The 18415-nt window shown below is 40.9% G+C and overlaps 1 protein-coding gene across 1 annotated transcript in view; it reads right to left on the reverse strand.

Moving 5' to 3' along the window:
* Positions 1 to 18415, reverse strand: part of LOC138981789 (fibronectin type 3 and ankyrin repeat domains protein 1-like) — an 85562-nt gene that overhangs the window by 59999 nt on the left and 7148 nt on the right. The window lies entirely within an intron of this gene.

The following is an 18415-nucleotide window of genomic DNA, read 5'->3' on the forward strand; positions in this document are numbered from 1 at the left end:
GAGAGAGAGAGAGAGAGAGAGAGAGAGAGAGAGAGAGAGAGATTCAGATTCAAAACTTTATTACGAAGGGATGAAGGTTTTAGGCGATGCCTAATCTTCCAACCTGACCCTTTTAGACATACATGTGAGAGAGAGAGAGAGAGAGAGAGAGAGAGAGAGAGAGAGAGAGAGAGAGAGAGAGAGAGAGAGAATTCGATTTCCCGCCTCCAAACTACCTCAGCGACTATCGACCAGAAACGACCAAAACAAAATCGCCTTCCCATCAACGAGGAGTCTACCCCCACTATGTCTTGCCACCACGACCACCCAACCGCCCCCCCCCCCCCCACCTCACACACACCACCACATTAACCATGCCGACGCATTCAACAGAAACGTGCAGCGCACGAGGCGTGAAAAAATCGATAGTCATCAGTGATCGATCCGGGCCGCTGATCGCCAGGGTTTCCAGAGACTGACGGGGGATTGTCATTAACATCCTGCAGTCCGTCTCACACCCCCCATGGGGATGGGGATTTTCTTGTCAGGCTGTTCAACACGTCACTGATCGAGTGGCTACGAACGTCGGGTGTTGGCGCTTCTAAGCCTTTGACAGCCGTCTTGGGCGTGTTGTGTTTCACTCATTCGTTGTTGAACCGGGAGAAGCTCTAGTTTCTTCTACCAAGTTTCTATCAGGTGTGTTTTCGTGCTACCACGGTGTTAAATGGAAATGCACTTTTGTTTCCCCTTTGTCTGTCATTGCATTTCGCTTGAGAGACAAGTAAAGGGGTGGTGGTGTCCTCCCCTCCCCCCCCCCCCCCCCCCCCGCAATGTTTTCGATGTTTGAGGCACACAGAAGCAAGAGTAAAATCACCGCAGATATACCCTCACCTTCGACGTACAAACTTTGAAGGTATTCAAATGATTACACGACTGTATACACACGTACAAGGAGTGTTGGTTGTGGGGACTTCTTTGGGCGTTTGGAGGGGGGGGGGGGGGGGGGGGGGGGGGGGGGAGGTAATGCAGACTGTGAAGGGGTAGGTTGGGAGGGGGTGCTATACGACTGCTTTATGATCTGTATCAGTCACTACGCGAGAGAAGTCATTTTCCAAGAACATAAACAGCACAACTGATCTGCACAAAACACCAGCAAGAATCAAAGAAAGGCTCGACAGGTTGGCAAACAATAGCAGTTAATTGTCTCCCGCAGTATAGCAAAGGACACTCAGTGTCCTCTAATAACACTTCGTCGACAATTTATAGCCTAAACACAACAGCAGAGAACCGTTAATCAGAAATAGAACCTTGTTTTTTGGCAAAGTCTTCGTTGAACCAGGAAGGGCTAGAACAGAGCATAACAATATGCATCTATCAGCATATCTCTCCTCTCCAATAACACTTTGTAAAAATTATAAACTCAATACCCAAGCAGAGAACCTTTTATCAGCCCATTGGCACTGCTTAACAACAAAGTCTTCGTTGAACCAAAGAGGACTAGAAAAGAGCAACACGGTGGAAAGTGGTATTAACCCTTAGGCTGGTTGTCGCGACATATGTCGCGCTACTTTACGTATACTGTCACCTGGTTGTCACGACATATGTCGCGCTACTGGCTCAGTCTGTTTGGTCGGTTCCGATTACCTCCCATGGATGCGAAAACCTATATGACCGTTTTTTGACTCACATGCGAAGCAAAAGTGAGTCTATGTACTCACCCGAGTCGTCCGTCCGTCCGTCCCCCCCGTCCGGACGACCGTCCGGACGTCCGGACGTCCGTCCGGAAAACTTTAACGTTGGATATTTCTTGGACACTATTCAGTCTATCAGTACCAAATTTGGCAAGATGGTGTATGATGACAAGGCCCAAAAAAACATACATAGCATCTTGACCTTGCTTCAAGGTCAAGGTCGCAGGGGCCATAAATGTTGTCTAAAAACCAGCTATTTTTCACATTTTCCCCATTTTCTCTGAAGTTTTTGAGATTCAATACCTCACCTATATATGATATATAGGGCAAAGTAAGCCCCATCTTTTGATACCAGTTTGGTTTACCTTGCTTCAAGGTCAAGGTCACAGGAGCTCTTCAAAGTTGGATTGTATACATATTTTGAAGTGACCTTGACCCTGAACTATGGAAGATAACTGTTTCAAACTTAAAAATTATGTGGGGCACATGTTATGCTTTCATCATGAGACACATTTGGTCACATATGATCAAGGTCAAGGTCACTTTGACCCTTATGAAATGTGACCAAAATAAGGTAGTGAACCAATAAAAGTGACCATATCTCATGGTAGAAAGAGCCAATAAGCACCATTGTACTTCCTATGTCTTGAATTAACAGCTTTGTGTTGCATGACCTTGGATGACCTTGACCTTGGTCAAGGTCACATGTATTTTGGAAGGAAAAATGTGTAAAGCAGTTCTTAGTGTATGATGTCATTGCTAGGTCTAGTTATTTGACCTTGAAGGTCAAGGTCAAGCATGTGAGTCGTATGGGCTGCCCTTCTTGTTGGTGAATAAATTATTACGCAAGAGACATTGGAGCGAGTTACAAAATTGATTCAGCAACACTAAACAAGAAAAGCAAATGCTTTATTACAGTTTACACGACACCCCGTCGTCATGTCCCATTAAAGTGGACAACCCTCCCCCCCCCCCCCCCCCCCATAGTAGAAAGACAAAAACACACAATCATAATTTTTGTTTTGTTTTGACCCAGTGGCAGTTCCATCCAAGTTGACACGACTTGGGCTGGCCAAGACAAAACATGTGTACTAAGACACTTGAGTGACATCATTTCCGACACAATGACATCATAGAATGATCTTCAATGATGTCATCACCACTTGTCTAGACTAAAAGAGAGAGAGAGAGAGGCGCCAGACAAGGCCATCTACCTGACAACAATTCTGAAACATTCTGCAATTTTTGACTTCAGTTATAGCAGTTTGACCCTTTATTTAACGTAAATTCAATATTGTTATTGTTCTTCTGGTACCAGCTTACTTAAAAGGTTTCAACTATAGGTCACGGCAATGTCCTTTTCACGTCCGTCACGTCACGCCAGTGTTCTTAATCCATGGGCTTTGCACCAGAGTTAGTGCCGCCCAAACGTCAGAACTTCTCGCTTGAATTGGCAAGTAGCGTAAACTGGTGTTCACTGGCTTGGAAAAGTTTCGCCACCAGTCAATGTGGTTTGATTTTTTTACCCCTCTTGTTATGAAGACTGTTTTGGTGCAGGAATAATTAAAGGAATGCATTAGCGAATGAACTACACGCAATGGTATATATATATATACATAGTTGAAATAAAAAAAACCGTGACGGGTGAAAGGGTTTTGCGCTGTTTGTGCAGAACGAAAACAAAATCTTTCTTTATTATGGTTTCCAGCGACTGGTCTGCAGTCATGTAAATCGATTGTTCATTGTGACCGGTTATTTTCCAAATGGTTAATAATGTGAATAAAGTGTGTGTGTGTGTGTGTGTGTGTGTGTGTGTGAGAGAGAGAGAGAGTTCTTTCCAGTTGTTCCCTAATCATATTTGGCAGCAGGGGACGTTGGTAAAAATAAACTCGCTAGCAAACCTCACTGAGCAACAAAGTGAATCAGCGCATTTAAGTGTCAAATCACGGTCGGCCAGGCGGGGGGGCACTGTTGAAAGAACGTGTTACCTAATTGCCAAGAGTCAAAATTCGAACGAGATCTTAACGAGATAGGAGCAACCGACCTGCATGATCAAGAACACATTAATCTTGTTTGTTCAAAATTTTTCTGATACAAAGCCTCAGATACGTAGATAGGAACATTCCAAGACTTATTGCTAAGTGAAATCGGAATGCTATTCGTATACAACTGCATTGAAACCGTCTGACAGGGATCCTTTTACGCATGACTCGTAAACTTTTAGGCCTCATACTCATAGTAAAAGTGTTATAGAATCAAAGTGCTACTGTATACTTGAAGTAACTGATTAATGAACATATCGGCATATCCATCAAGTGAAAAATTGTCATAGAACCTAACAAAAGTCACACTTTACATGTAAACGGCAAGATCGCTTGTGCTTTTTTCGTGCTATCAGTGGTACGATGTTTCGTCTGAAATAAAGTCTTCTGTTTTTCCCGCTCAATGTCGTGGCAGAGGTAGATTTCACTAGTGTGTGCCAATCAATCAAAAGTAATAGTGTCGACAGAAAAGAAATTCAGATACATGCATTTCTTTGCTTGAGTGTCCAGTATTCGAGCGCTAAGAGACTTTTACATTTCAGCTGTGAGTCATACTGGTTGCCACTGAAATACCGAATGTCATCGTCAAATGGCCATTCTTAATACCACTTTCCACCGTGTTGCTCTTTTCTAGTCCTCTTTGGTTCAACGAAGACTTTGTTGTTAAGCAGTGCCAATGGGCTGATAAAAGGTTCTCTGCTTGGGTATTGAGTTTATAATTTTTACAAAGTGTTATTGGAGAGGAGAGATATGCTGATAGATGCATATTGTTATGCTCTGTTCTAGCCCTTCCTGGTTCAACGAAGACTTTGCCAAAAAACAAGGTTCTATTTCTGATTAACGGTTCTCTGCTGTTGTGTTTAGGCTATAAATTGTCGACGAAGTGTTATTAGAGGACACTGAGTGTCCTTTGCTATACTGCGGGAGACAATTAACTGCTATTGTTTGCCAACCTGTCGAGCCTTTCTTTGATTCTTGCTGGTGTTTTGTGCAGATCAGTTGTGCTGTTTATGTTCTTGGAAAATGACTTCTCTCGCGTAGTGACTGATACAGATCATAAAGCAGTCGTATAGCACCCCCTCCCAACCTACCCCTTCACAGTCTGCATTACCTCCCCCCCCCCCCCCTCCAAACGCCCAAAGAAGTCCCCACAACCAACACTCCTTGTACGTGTATATACAGTCGTGTAATCATTTGAATACCTTCAAAGTTTGTACGTCGAAGGTGAGGGTATATCTGCGGTGATTTTACTCTTGCTTCTGTGTGCCTCAAACATCGAAAACATTGCGGGGGGAGGGGGGGGGGGGGGGGGGAGGACACCACCACCCCTTTACTTGTCTCTCAAGCGAAATGCAATGACAGACAAAGGGGAAACAAAAGTGCATTTCCATTTAACACCGTGGTAGCACGAAAACACACCTGATAGAAACTTGGTAGAAGAAACTAGAGCTTCTCCCGGTTCAACAACGAATGAGTGAAACACAACACGCCCAAGACGGCTGTCAAAGGCTTAGAAGCGCCAACACCCGACGTTCGTAGCCACTCGATCAGTGACGTGTTGAACAGCCTGACAAGAAAATCCCCATCCCCATGGGGGGTGTGAGACGGACTGCAGGATGTTAATGACAATCCCCCGTCAGTCTCTGGAAACCCTGGCGATCAGCGGCCCGGATCGATCACTGATGACTATCGATTTTTTCACGCCTCGTGCGCTGCACGTTTCTGTTGAACGCGTCTGCATGGTTAATGTGGTGGTGTGTGTGAGGTGGGGGGGGGGGGGGGGCGGTTGGGTGGTCGTGGTGGCAAGAAATAGTGGGGGTAGACTCCTCGTTGATGGGAAGGCGATTTTGTTTTGGTCGTTTCTGGTCGATAGTCGCTGAGGTAGTTTGGAGGCGGGAAATCGAATTCTCTCTCTCTCTCTCTCTCTCTCTCACTTTCTCTCTCTCTTTCTCCCTCTCTCTCTCTCTCTCATCTTCATCATCATCATCATCATCATCATCATCATCATCATCATCATCATCATCGTCATGCATCTGTATCATCACGAGTTTAAGTTTTCCGACCTCCTTTTATTGTTAACTTTAAAAAAAATTATCATTGTGTAGGGGAAGGGCTCCTAATATGGACCGGCTCCTAATATGGACCACCTCCAGTTCTGACAAACTAGCGGCGCTAGAGCGCTCAAAACACTGTATTCACTCTCTCTTGATAACTTGACATGTCAAAACAGTTTCAGAAACACAAGGCTTTTTCTCATTTTTACATTTAGTCAAGTTTTGACTAAATGTTTTAACATAGAGGGGGGAATCGAGACGAGGGTCGTGGTGTATGTGTGTGTGTGTGTGTGTGTGTGTGTGTGTCTGTGTGTGTGTGTAGAGCGATTCATACTAAATTACTGGGCCGATCTTTATGAAATTTGACATGAGAGTTCCTGGGTATGATATCCCCGGAAGTTTTTTTCATTTTTTCGATAAATACCTTTGATGACGTCACATCCGGCTTTTTGTAAAAGTTGAGGCGGCACTGTCACACCCTCATTTTTCAATCAAATTGATTTAAATTTTGGCAAAGCAATCTTCGACGAAGCCCGGGCTTTGGTATTTGCATTTCAGCTTGGTGGCTTAAAAACTAATGAGTGAGTTTGGTCATTAAAAATCGGAAACTTGTAATTAAAATTATTTTTTTATTAAACGATCCAAAAACAATTTCATCTTATTCTTCGTCATTTTCTGATTCCAAAAACATATACATATATGTTATATTTGGATTAAAAACAATCTCTGAAAATTAAAAATATAAAAATTATGATCAAAATTAAATTTCCGAAATCGATTTAAAAACTATTTCATCTTATTCCTTGTCGGTTCCTGATTCCAAAAACATATAGATATGATATGTTTGGATTAAAAACACGCTCAGAAAGTTAAAACGAAGAGAGGTACAGTAAAGCGTGCTATGAAGCACAGCGCAACCGCTGCCGCGCCAAACAGGCTCGTCACTTTCACTGCCTTTTGCACTAGCGGCGGACTACGTTCAGTTTCATTCTGTGAGTTCCACAGCTTGACTAAATGTAGTAATTTCGCCTTACGCGACTTGTTTCACTTTTTGCAGCGTTCACTCTAAGGGCTCCTAATATGGACCGGCTCCTAATATGGACCACCTCTTGATCTGACAAACTAACGGCGCTAGAGCGCTAAAAACATTTCATTCGCTGTATTCACCCTCTCTGGATAATTTGCACATGTCAAAACAGTTGCAGAAACACAAACCTCAAAACCGTTAGACTTTTACTCTTTTTTTCACTTTTGACAGCGTTCACTCTAAATTTCACGCCTAAAACGGACTCGTTTCTGTCCACAGCCAAAGCTTTTATCACACAAAAATTGCTATATATATGACAGTTAAGACCGTATTGTTACATTTTAGCAGTGTTGACCCCGAGTTTCTACTGCAAACCAAAAATAATAGTAAAATCTGAAAGTATACATGTATGAGTCCCCTAATATGGACCACCGTTCAACAAATCGAAGAAACTCAAGTAAATATAAAAGCTAAAGGCTATTCAAGTTCATTAATTTTTTAAAGAAGCTTGCTGAAAATAACCTATTACTAGCCCTCGAGATTTCAAAAATATATATCAAATAGTCTTCTTTTCGTGGTAGTTGATAATTTCACATATTTTCACTCTGTTTTTGAGAAGCTTCTTTACTTTCCAGCCGTGCTTCAAATATGGGAAGGGCTCCTAATATGGACCACTTTTTGTTTCATGGTGATAACTAGCTTGTTTTCTTGCGAAGAAGTTTCATTTTGTGTTTGGTAGTCCTTCTCTCTTAGGTTAATCGTTAGGCCAAATTAGCGTGAAATAGCTTTGATAGACATTCAGCAAAAATTAAATACAGAAAAAATCACAAATGGTCCATATTAGGCGCCCAGGCTCCTAATATGGACCAGTGAAGCGGCCTTCACGAATCACTGTCAAAAGCCCCCTATACTTCAAAATAACATGATACAACTTAGTGTGCAAGTCAGACTAATTCAAATATGCTTTAGATTTATCTGTTTCGGGTTGATGAGACCATTATTTGAAGCACACCAGGAAACTAAAGAAGCATATCAAAAACAGAGTAAAAATAAGTGAAATTATCAACTTCCACAAAAATCTCGAGGGCTAGTTATAGATTATTTTCAGCAAGCTTCCTAATGAATTAATGAAAATAGCCTTTAGCTTTTATTTTCTTCGATTTGTTGAAGGTGGTCCATATTAGGGGACTCACACATACTTTGAGATTTTGCTTTTTTTATATTTAGTCAAGTTTTGACTAAATATTTTAACATCGAGGGGGAATCGAAACGAGGGTCGTGGTGTATGTGCGTGCGTGTGTGTGTGCGTGTGTGTGTGTGTGTGTCTGTGTGTGTGTGTAGAGCGATTCAGACTAAACTACTGGACCGATCTTTATGAAATTTGACATGAGAGTTCCTGGGTATGAAATCCCCGAACGTTTTTTTCATTTTTTTGATAAATGTCTTTGATGACGTCATATCCGGCTTTTCGTGAAAGTTGAGGCGGCACTGTCACGCCCTCATTTTTCAACCAAATTGGTTGAAATTTTGGTCAAGTAATCTTCGACAAAGCCCGGACTTCGGTATTGCATTTCAGCTTGGTGGCTTAAAAATTAATTAATGACTTTGGTCATTAAAAATCTGAAAATTGTAAAAAAAAATAAAAATTTATAAAACGATCCAAATTTACGTTTATCTTATTCTCCATCATTTGCTGATTCCAAAAACATATAAATATGTTATATTCGGATTAAAAACAAGCTCTGAAAATTAAATATATAAAAATTATTATCAAAATTAAACTGTCCAAATCAATTTAAAAACACTTTCATCTTATTCCTTGTCGGTTCCTGATTCCAAAAACATATAGATATGATATGTTTGGATTAAAAACACGCTCAGAAAGTTAAAACAAAGAGAGGTACAGAAAAGCGTGCTATCCTTCTTAGCGCAACTACTACCCCGCTCTTCTTGTCAATTTCACTGCCTTTGCCATGAGCGCTGGACTGACGATGCTACGAGTATACGGTCTTGCTGAAAAATGGCATTGCGTTCAGTTTCATTCTGTGAGTTCGACAGCTACTTGACTAAATATTGTATTTTCGCCTTACGCGACTTGTTTTTGTTTGCAGTAGAAACTCGGGGTCAAAACTGCCAAAATGTAACAAATACGGTCTTAACTGTCATATATATAGCAATTTTTGTGTGATAAAAGCTTTGGCTGTGAACAGAAACTAGTCCGTTTTAGGCGTCAAATTTAGAGTGAACGCTGCCAAAAGTGAACAAGTCGCGTAAGGCGAAAATACAATATTTAGTCAAGTAGCTGTCGAACTCACAGAATGAAACTGAACGCAATGCAACGCAGCAAGACCGTATACTCTTAGCATCGTCAGTCCACCGCTCACGGCATAGGCAGTGAAATTGACAAGAAGAGCGGGGTAGTAGTTGCGCTGGGAAGGATAGCACGCTTTTCTGTACCTCTCTTCGTTTTAACTTTCTGAGCGTGTTTTTAATCCAAACATATCATATCTATATGTTTTTGGAATCAGGAACCGACAAGGAATAAGGTGAAAGTGTTTTTAAATTGATTTGGAAAATTTAATTTTGATAATAATTTTTATATATTTAATTTTCAGAGCTTGTTGTTAATCCAAATATAACATATTTATATGTTATTGGAATCAGCAAATGATGGAGAATAAGATGAACGTAAACTTGGATCGTTTTATAAAAAATTTTTTTATTTACAATTTTCAGATTTTTAATGACCAAAGTCATTAATTAATTTTTAAGCCACCACGCTGAAATGCAATACCGAAGTCCGGGCTTCGTCGAACATTACTTGACCAAAATTTCAACCAATTTGGTTGAAAAATGAGGGCGTGACAGTGCCGCCTCAACTTTCACGAAAAGCCGGATATGACGTCATCAAAGACATTTATCAAAAAAATGAAAAAAACGTCTGAGGATGTCTTACCCAGGAACTCTCATGTCAAATTTCATAAAGATCGGTCCAGTAGTTTGGTCTGAATCGCTCTACACGCACGCGCACGCACACACACACACATACACCACGACCCTCGTCTCGATGTTAAAACATTTAGTCATAACTTGACTAAATGTAAAACAAGTCGCGTAAGGCGAAAATACAACATTTAGTCAAGTAGCTGTCGAACTCACAGAATGAAACTGAACGCAATGCCATTTTTCAGCAAGACCGTATACTCGTAGCATCGTCAGTCCACCGCTCAATGCAAAGGCAGTGAAATTGACAAGAAGAGCGGGGTAGTAGTTGCGCTAAGAAGGATAGCACGCTTTTCTGTACCTCTCTTTGTTTTAACTTTCTGAGCGTGTTTTTAATCCAAACATATCATATCTATATGTTTTTGGAATCAGGAACCGACAAGAAATAAGATGAAAGTGTTTTTAAATTGATTTGGACAATTTAATTTTGATAATAATTTTTATATATTTAATTTTCAGAGCTTGTTTTTAATCCAAATACAACATATTTATATGTTTTTGGAATCAGAAAATGATGGAGAATAATATGAACGTAAATTTGGATCGTTTTAAAAAAATTTTTTTTTTTACAATTTTCCGATTTTTAATGACCAAAGTCATTAATTAATTTTTAAGCCACCACGCTGAAATGCAATACCGAAGTCCGGGCTTCGTCGAACATTACTTGACCAAAATTTCAACCAATTTGGTTGAAAAATGAGGGCGTGACAGTGCCGCCTCAACTTTCACGAAAAGCCGGATATGACGTCATCAAAGACATTTATGAAAAAAATGAAAAAAACATATGGGGATATCTTACCCAGGAACTCTCATGTCAAATTTCATAAAGATCGGTCCAGTAGTTTGGTCTGAATCGCTCTACACGCGTACGCACACACACACACACACATACACCACGACCCTCGTCTCGATGTTAAAACATTTAGTCATAACTTGACTAAATGTAAAACAAGTCGCGTAAGGCGAAAATACAACATTTAGTCAAGTAGCTGTCGAACTCACAGAATGAAACTGAACGCAATGCCATTTTTCAGCAAGACCGTATACTCGTAGCATCGTCAGTCCACCGCTCATGGCAAAGGCAGTGAAATTGACAAGAAGAGCGGGGTAGTAGTTGCGCTAAGAAGGATAGCACGCTTTTCTGTTCCTCTCTTTGTTTTAACTTTCTGAGCGTGTTTTTAATCCAAACATATCATATCTATATGTTTTTGGAATCAGGAACCGACAAGAAATAAGATGAAAGTGTTTTTAAATTGATTTGGACAATTTAATTTTGATAATAATTTTTATATATTTAATTTTCAGAGCTTGTTTTTAATCCAAATACAACATATTTATATGTTTTTGGAATCAGAAAATGATGGAGAATAAGATGAACGTAAATTTGGATCGTTTTATAAATTTTTATTTTTTTTTACAATTTTCCGATTTTTAATGACCAAAGTCATTAATTAATTTTTAAGCCACCAAGCTGAAATGCAATACCGAAGTCCGGGCTTCGTCGAAGATTACTTGACCAAAATTTCAACCAATTTGGTTGAAAAATGAGAGCGTGACAGTGCCGCCTCAACTTTCACGAAAAGCCGGATATGACGTCATCAAAGACATTTATCAAAAAAATGAAAAAAACGTTCGGGGATATCAATCCCAGGAACTCTCATGTAAAATTTCATAAAGATCGGTCCAGTAGTTTGGTCTGAATCGCTCTACACACACACACAGACAGACAGACACACACACACACACACACACACACACACACACACACATACACCACGACCCTCGTCTCGATTCCCCCCTCTACGTTAAAATATTTAGTCAAAACTTGACTAAATATAAAAAGAGTAAAAGCCTAACGGTTTTGAGGTTTGTGTTTCTGCAACTGTTTTGACATGTGCACATTATCCAGAGAGGGTGAATACAGCGAATGAAATTGTTTTTAGCGCTCTAGCGCCGTTAGTTTGTCAGATCAAGAGGTGGTCCATATTAGGAGCCGGTCCATATTAGGAGCCCTTCCCCTAATGCTCTCATCAACCCAAAACAGATAATTCTAAAGCATATTTGAATTAGTCTGACTTGCACACTAAGTCGTATCATGTTATTTTGAAGTATAGGGGGCTTTTTACAGTGATTCGTGAAAGCCTCTCCACTGGTCCATATTAGGCGCCCAGGCTCCTAATTAATATGGACCATTTGTGATTTTTTCTGTATTTAATTTTTGCTGAAAATCTATCAAAGCTATTTTACTCTAATTAGGCCTGACAGTTAACCTAAGAGAGAAGGACTACCAAACACAAAATGAAACTTCTTCGCAAGAAAACAAGCTAGTTATCAGCATGAAACAACAAGTCGCGTAAGGCGAAAATACAATATTTAGTCAAGTAGCTGTCGAACTCACAGAATGAAACTGAACGCAATGCCATTTTTCAGCAAGACCGTATACTCGTAGCATCGTCAGTCCAGCGCTCATGGCAAAGGCAGTGAAATTGACAAGAAGAGCGGGGTAGTAGTTGCGCTAAGAAGGATAGCACGCTTTTCTGTACCTCTCTTTGTTTTAACTTTCTGAGCGTGTTTTTAATCCAAACATATCATATCTATATGTTTTTGGAATCAGGAACCGACAAGGAATAAGATGAAAGTGTTTTTAAATTGATTTGGACAATTTAATTTTGATAATAATTTTTATATATTTAATTTTCAGAGCTTGTTTTTAATCCGAATATAACATATTTATATGTTTTTGGAATCAGCAAATGATGGAGAATAAGATAAACGTAAATTTGGATCGTTTTATAAATTTTTATTTTTTTTTACAATTTTCAGATTTTTAATGACCAAAGTCATTAATTAATTTTTAAGCCACCAAGCTGAAATGCAATACCGAAGTCCGGGCTTCGTCGAAGATTACTTGACCAAAATTTCAACCAATTTGGTTGAAAAATGAGGGCGTGACAGTGCCGCCTCAACTTTCACGAAAAGCCGGATATGACGTCATCAAAGACATTTATCAAAAAAATGAAAAAAACGTTCGGGGATTTCATACCCAGGAACTCTCATGTCAAATTTCATAAAGATCGGTCCAGTAGTTTAGTCTGAATCGCTCTACACACACACACACACACACACACACACACACACACACACACACAGACACACGCACATACACCACGACCCTCGTTTCGATTCCCCCTCGATGTTAAAATATTTAGTCAAAACTTGACTAAATATAAAAAGCGGTCCATATTAGGGGCCCTTCCCCTACCTGTGCGTCCCAAGGACAGATTGTAAGAAAAGCTGTAGCCTTAAATCTTACTCCTTGTTAAATAAAGTTCAATTCAATTCCCTCCCTCCCTCCCTCTCTCTTTCTCTCCCTCCCTCTCTCCCTCCCTCACACCCTCCCCTCCCCTCCCGCCTGGCTGCTTCATGTGGAGAGTGCCATTTTTTTGGTGAATAAATTATTACGCAAGAGACATTGGAGCGAGTTACAAAATTGATTCAGCAACACTAAACAAGAAAAGCAAATGCTTTATTACAGTTTACACGACACCCCGTCGTCATGTCCCATTAAAGTGGACAACCCTCCCCCCCCCCCCCCCCCCCCCCCCATAGTAGAAAGACAAAAACACAATCATAATTTTTGTTTTGTTTTGACCCAGTGGCAGTTCCATCCAAGTTGACACGACTTGGGCTGGCCAAGACAAAACATGTGTACTCAGACACTTGAGTGACATCATTTCCGACACAATGACATCATAGAATGATCTTCAATGATGTCATCACCACTTGTCTAGACTAAATTAGGGACATCCAGATTCAACTTTCGTCAGACGAACATTCGTCGGTGGTGGGGATTTCCTCTCTATTTTTAACTTTGTGCCTCAATGCGCATGCGCTTGGTTTTTCGCGCCCACCACTGCTTGCCGAAGACCGGGATCTGCGTGGTGAAAAAGGCGTGTTTGACGAACCTCAATCAGCAATCTTCGTGAGTACTTTTAGTCCTTTTCATAATGTTAAAAATATGTTTTATGTGCGCAGTGTTAAAGTTTAATATCTTTACGACGCTTCTGTGGACTGTGCATCCGTGAACTGTTCATTTTGGAGGCCTTGTGCATGAACACGGATACCCACACAAAACTCAGAACTTGAGTCGACGGGCGACATATCCTGCCAATTATCTCCCTTGATCTCTCTTGCACAAGACACTTGTTTCCACTAGGCCTATTTGTTTTAGAGTTGGGAGATTTTACAGGAATGAATCTAAAAATCGATTTTTTTTCCAGTGTTGCTTGTGTACCCAGCATATTCAGATGTCTGGAATATTCCGATAAAAAAGACTCGTCATATATAACACTACTCGTCATCACTGTTTCGAAAAACAGACAAACGCGCACGAAGAACTTCGCGTAGATCTGGACCGAAATTGGAAAGTGGTGACCGTGACATGATGTGACATCACCACTTCAACAAACTCGCGAAGATCCGAACTCACGAACTTTTGACGAAGGCAAATCTGGATGTCTCTATTACCCGAACAGACACTCGTCACGAGCGGGTCGGGATCAAAGTGGGCGGGGCCCATGCGCTCTCAAGACTACATGAAACAACCAGTACAGTGTAGTTGAAAGTACTGGACTGTAGCCTACTAGTTCTAACCGAACACGACCCCACTGTGACCCCAAACTTGGACGATGGTCGACCAAACTGGGGTCATGTCGGGAGATTATCAGAAGTATGCAAAGTTTAAAAGCTCTAACGTCAAAAACATTCGAGATAATCTCAACGTTAATTTTTTTATTTTTAACGCACAGCCGGCGGGCCGGCCGGACGGCTTAACTTGACTGCTCATTCCTAAGTCTCTGATTATTATTTTGAACCAGAACAGACTGAAAATCACAACATCGACCCCACGTATTGACTTTTTCAAATCAAGCCTTCTTTATTCAAGTGCGGTCCTGTGAAACTCACTGCCAATTTTTCTTAAACATAAAATAAACACACAGCTTCAAAGAACATTACATGTCACACATAATGCATAATAACAAGTGATGAATGTGTTAATCAATTCATCAATTACAGACAATTTAATCAAAATGCTGTGAAGTATTTTTCAACTTTTCATGGGTGAAACCTAGGAAAATCAAATTGACTTAAATTTTTTTCAGGCAGGGGTCCATGGGCCGCCTAGGCCCTGGCGGGGTACGGGGCAGGGCCCCCGTTAGGGGGTCCAGGGGGGCAACGCCCCCCCGACCGAAAACGAATTTTTGCATTATTCATCGTGATTTTGTGGCCTTTCCTGGCAAAAATAGACACTATCATGCAGGTTAAAAAAAATGCCTTCAGATTCTAATGATATGGTAAACAAAATCAAAACAATTCACAGAAGTAATTATTTTTTTGTGTATCCTTTCACACTTGCATCTTCCAACACAACGACACAATTGATAACAATTAACATTGACAACAGCCATACTACATGAAATAGAAAGTGAACAACTGAACAACTGAAATAAAAGTTCGAAATATTTAATTTAATATAAGAAGCAAACATTGCCAGACAGGCATTGAAATAAATGATGAAACAGAATGTCACACATGCAAACAGCATGATGTAGCACTGCACAAAGTAGCAACTAAGCAGTAGCATCTCTTATACAGTGGAACCCCTCTCTAAGACCCCCCTCTCTAAGGACTACCCCGCCACAACGACCCTTTTTTTTTAACCGATGTATTTCCTTATATAGTTGTCACCAGTGTAGCGACCACCCCGCTCTAACGTCTAAGGACAGACCTAACAGCTTGTGCAACAACTTTGTCAGACAAAGCCAAGACTCTCAGTCAGACAAACCGGTTATAACCAGTTATAACCGTCTCGCGTAAGCAAAGGCACTAAACCGCTGAGAGGTGTGATGGTTGGGTGGGCTGAGTAAACATCACAAACCAATCATCGAGATCAAAGGCAGGTCCATTGTGATAGCTGGGTGGCCTTGTTTATAGGCACTGACCTTCTTCCCAGGGGTCATTGACCCAGTTTTAGCAACGAGAGGTGGTTCCCCTTTCATATCTCAGAGAGGAAACACTTCCTGCACACTGACCGAGTTTAACCTATGGGAGTTTAACCTATGGCACGGTCTCTTTGATGTCTTGAGAGGAAACTTGGCCAGGGTACTGAGATCTGAGGGTAGTACATGCACCAGAACTGGTGGACACCATCGACAATGTCAAACATGAAATCGAAGCAGTTTGCTTGAGGAAACGGTCGTCAGCAACTTAAACTTCTCTGTTTTCTTTTTTTTTAAGAAAATCTGAGGTGACTTTCTTTGTGGCCCCCTGACCCCGCCCCCTCCCTCCATAAGGACCGATTTTTGTCAACATTTTCAAGGTCGCTAGAGAGGGGTTCCACTGTAGTGCAAAGTTCTCAAGGAAAAGCACTTGAGTTTCAAGCACCAAACTTATCACACACAGTTTTAGTTTCATGAACTCCAACCAGTCCCATCGCCATTTGTTGGCTAGACCAGCATCAATAAGATCTGTCCGTGCGTTTTCCGTCAAAACCGGCATCTTTGTCGCAGAAATCGTGTCACCACTTCGTAATGCCTGCCAAAACGCGAGAGAACTTTTTTTTTTTATCGTGATGCAGAGCGAATCCGAAAGCAAAGAAACCTCACCTACGGGGTTTACCGCGAGCACGGGCAAAAGCGCTTCCGTTTCCGGGCAAACTGCAACCGGTTCACTATAGCAGTTCGAAAACGCGTTCCGCAAGTAGTTGCGGGGTTTTTCCCTCCATTTTTTTTTTCTTAAATTGCGGATTGACGGAATTTCCGTCAGACTTATTTTCAGATTGACGGATTTCAGTCAATTGACGGGCTAGTTTCACCCATGTCTTTTTATCTTATTATACAGTTATAATATGTACAGTTTGCATTGATAGTTCTTTGATTATATTTGTTTATGTTCTAGTTGACCCTGTCTTAGGGCGAGGGCTAGATGTAAAAAAAATAAAAAAGCATATATTCTTGCGTATCTATTTTCCTCGATAACAAAGATGATTACTCAGGGAAGTCAACAAATATCTTTCTGCAAAGAAAGTAAGTCAGGCAGTAGTTGTCTGGTATGTGTTGAAGTAGAAGAATGTTCTTATCCTAGGCAAAAGCCTGGACAGATCCATCGTGATTTACATGAAGGTCTACACGGGAACGAAGATACCTTTAACATATACAGGAACACCGAGATCAAAGTCGTGCGTAAGCCTGCCTCTTAATCCTAGGCTGCCCAAAGCCGATCGACAAACTGTTTACCTAGGCTATAATTGTATTATAAATTAGAAACGATTTCCGTGACAGGCAAATTTGGGTAGTGCAGGCATGGAACAAGTGAACTGATCTGCATGGAAATCCTAGTTTGTAATTCCAAAAGCGGTACACGGGTATGGTGAAATTGGCACTGACATAATCCGGGGTAGGTCCAGACCTGTTCCGGGTCTCTGACGGGAAAACTCTCAGTCTCAGGAGAAAAATAACATCAGTACATTGATGGTTTGAAATTTTCTTCTCCGTATTTTTTTTCCTTTGATGTGTGTGTGGTTTTTAACAATGAAAAATCATAATATATAGAACAATCTCGGTCAACGCGAACTCTTTCATATTTCTAATTATTCAGTGGTAGTGTGGAAGGACATGCTCGCTAAAATTGCACGCGCATGCCCCCTCTGTGATCAAACCTGATGACCATATATATATATATATATACTAGAGGAATACCCGGCTTCGCCGGGGTGAATCGCGAGACAGAGACAGACAGCGTGGCGGTTCACCACAATCACCTTTGAAGGCGAAGTCCTGTCAAACGGGTTTGAGAATTTTAGAGCTTATTTCTTAGCCCTATATTATCTGTTGTGGCTTCTCAAATGCCAGAACATACAGACAGACAAAAAGCGCTAGACCCCATCACAAACAGAACTCTACATTCCACAGGTTTTTGCCCACACACACACACAAACACACACACACACAGAGAAGCCGTATATATATATATATCTATGATTCGACCTTTTCACTTTGACAGTAAGAACAACTTACGGGTGCAAGGGAAGCGTTCTGGACAGCGCAGTGACATTCTAAAAATAGTAACTTACAAACGGGAATATGGATTGAAGCCACACGAAGGCGCAAAACACTGGAGAAGATAAGGAAGAGTTACTGGGAATGGTGAATTCGCCGGGGTGAATCGCGAGACAGAGACAGACAGCGTGGCGGTTCACCACAATCACCTTTGAAGGCGAAGTCCTGTCAAACGGGTTTGAGATTTTTAGAGCTTATTTCTTAGCCCTATATTATCTGTTGTGGCTTCTCAAATGCCAGAACATACAGACAGACAAAAGCCGCTAGACCACATCACAAACAGAACTCTACAATACACAGGTTTTTGCCCACACACACACACAAACACACACACACACAGAGAAGCCGTATATATATATATGTATATCTATATCTATAAATGTATAGAGATAGGTGAGAGTGTATTTTTCTGCCCACACACACACACAAACACACACACACACAGAGAAGCCGTATATATATATGTATATCTATATCTATAAATGTATAGAGATAGGTGAGA

The sequence above is a fragment of the Littorina saxatilis genome, linkage group LG12 (genome assembly GCF_037325665.1).
Source record: "Littorina saxatilis isolate snail1 linkage group LG12, US_GU_Lsax_2.0, whole genome shotgun sequence".
NCBI lineage: Eukaryota > Metazoa > Mollusca > Gastropoda > Littorinimorpha > Littorinidae > Littorina > Littorina saxatilis.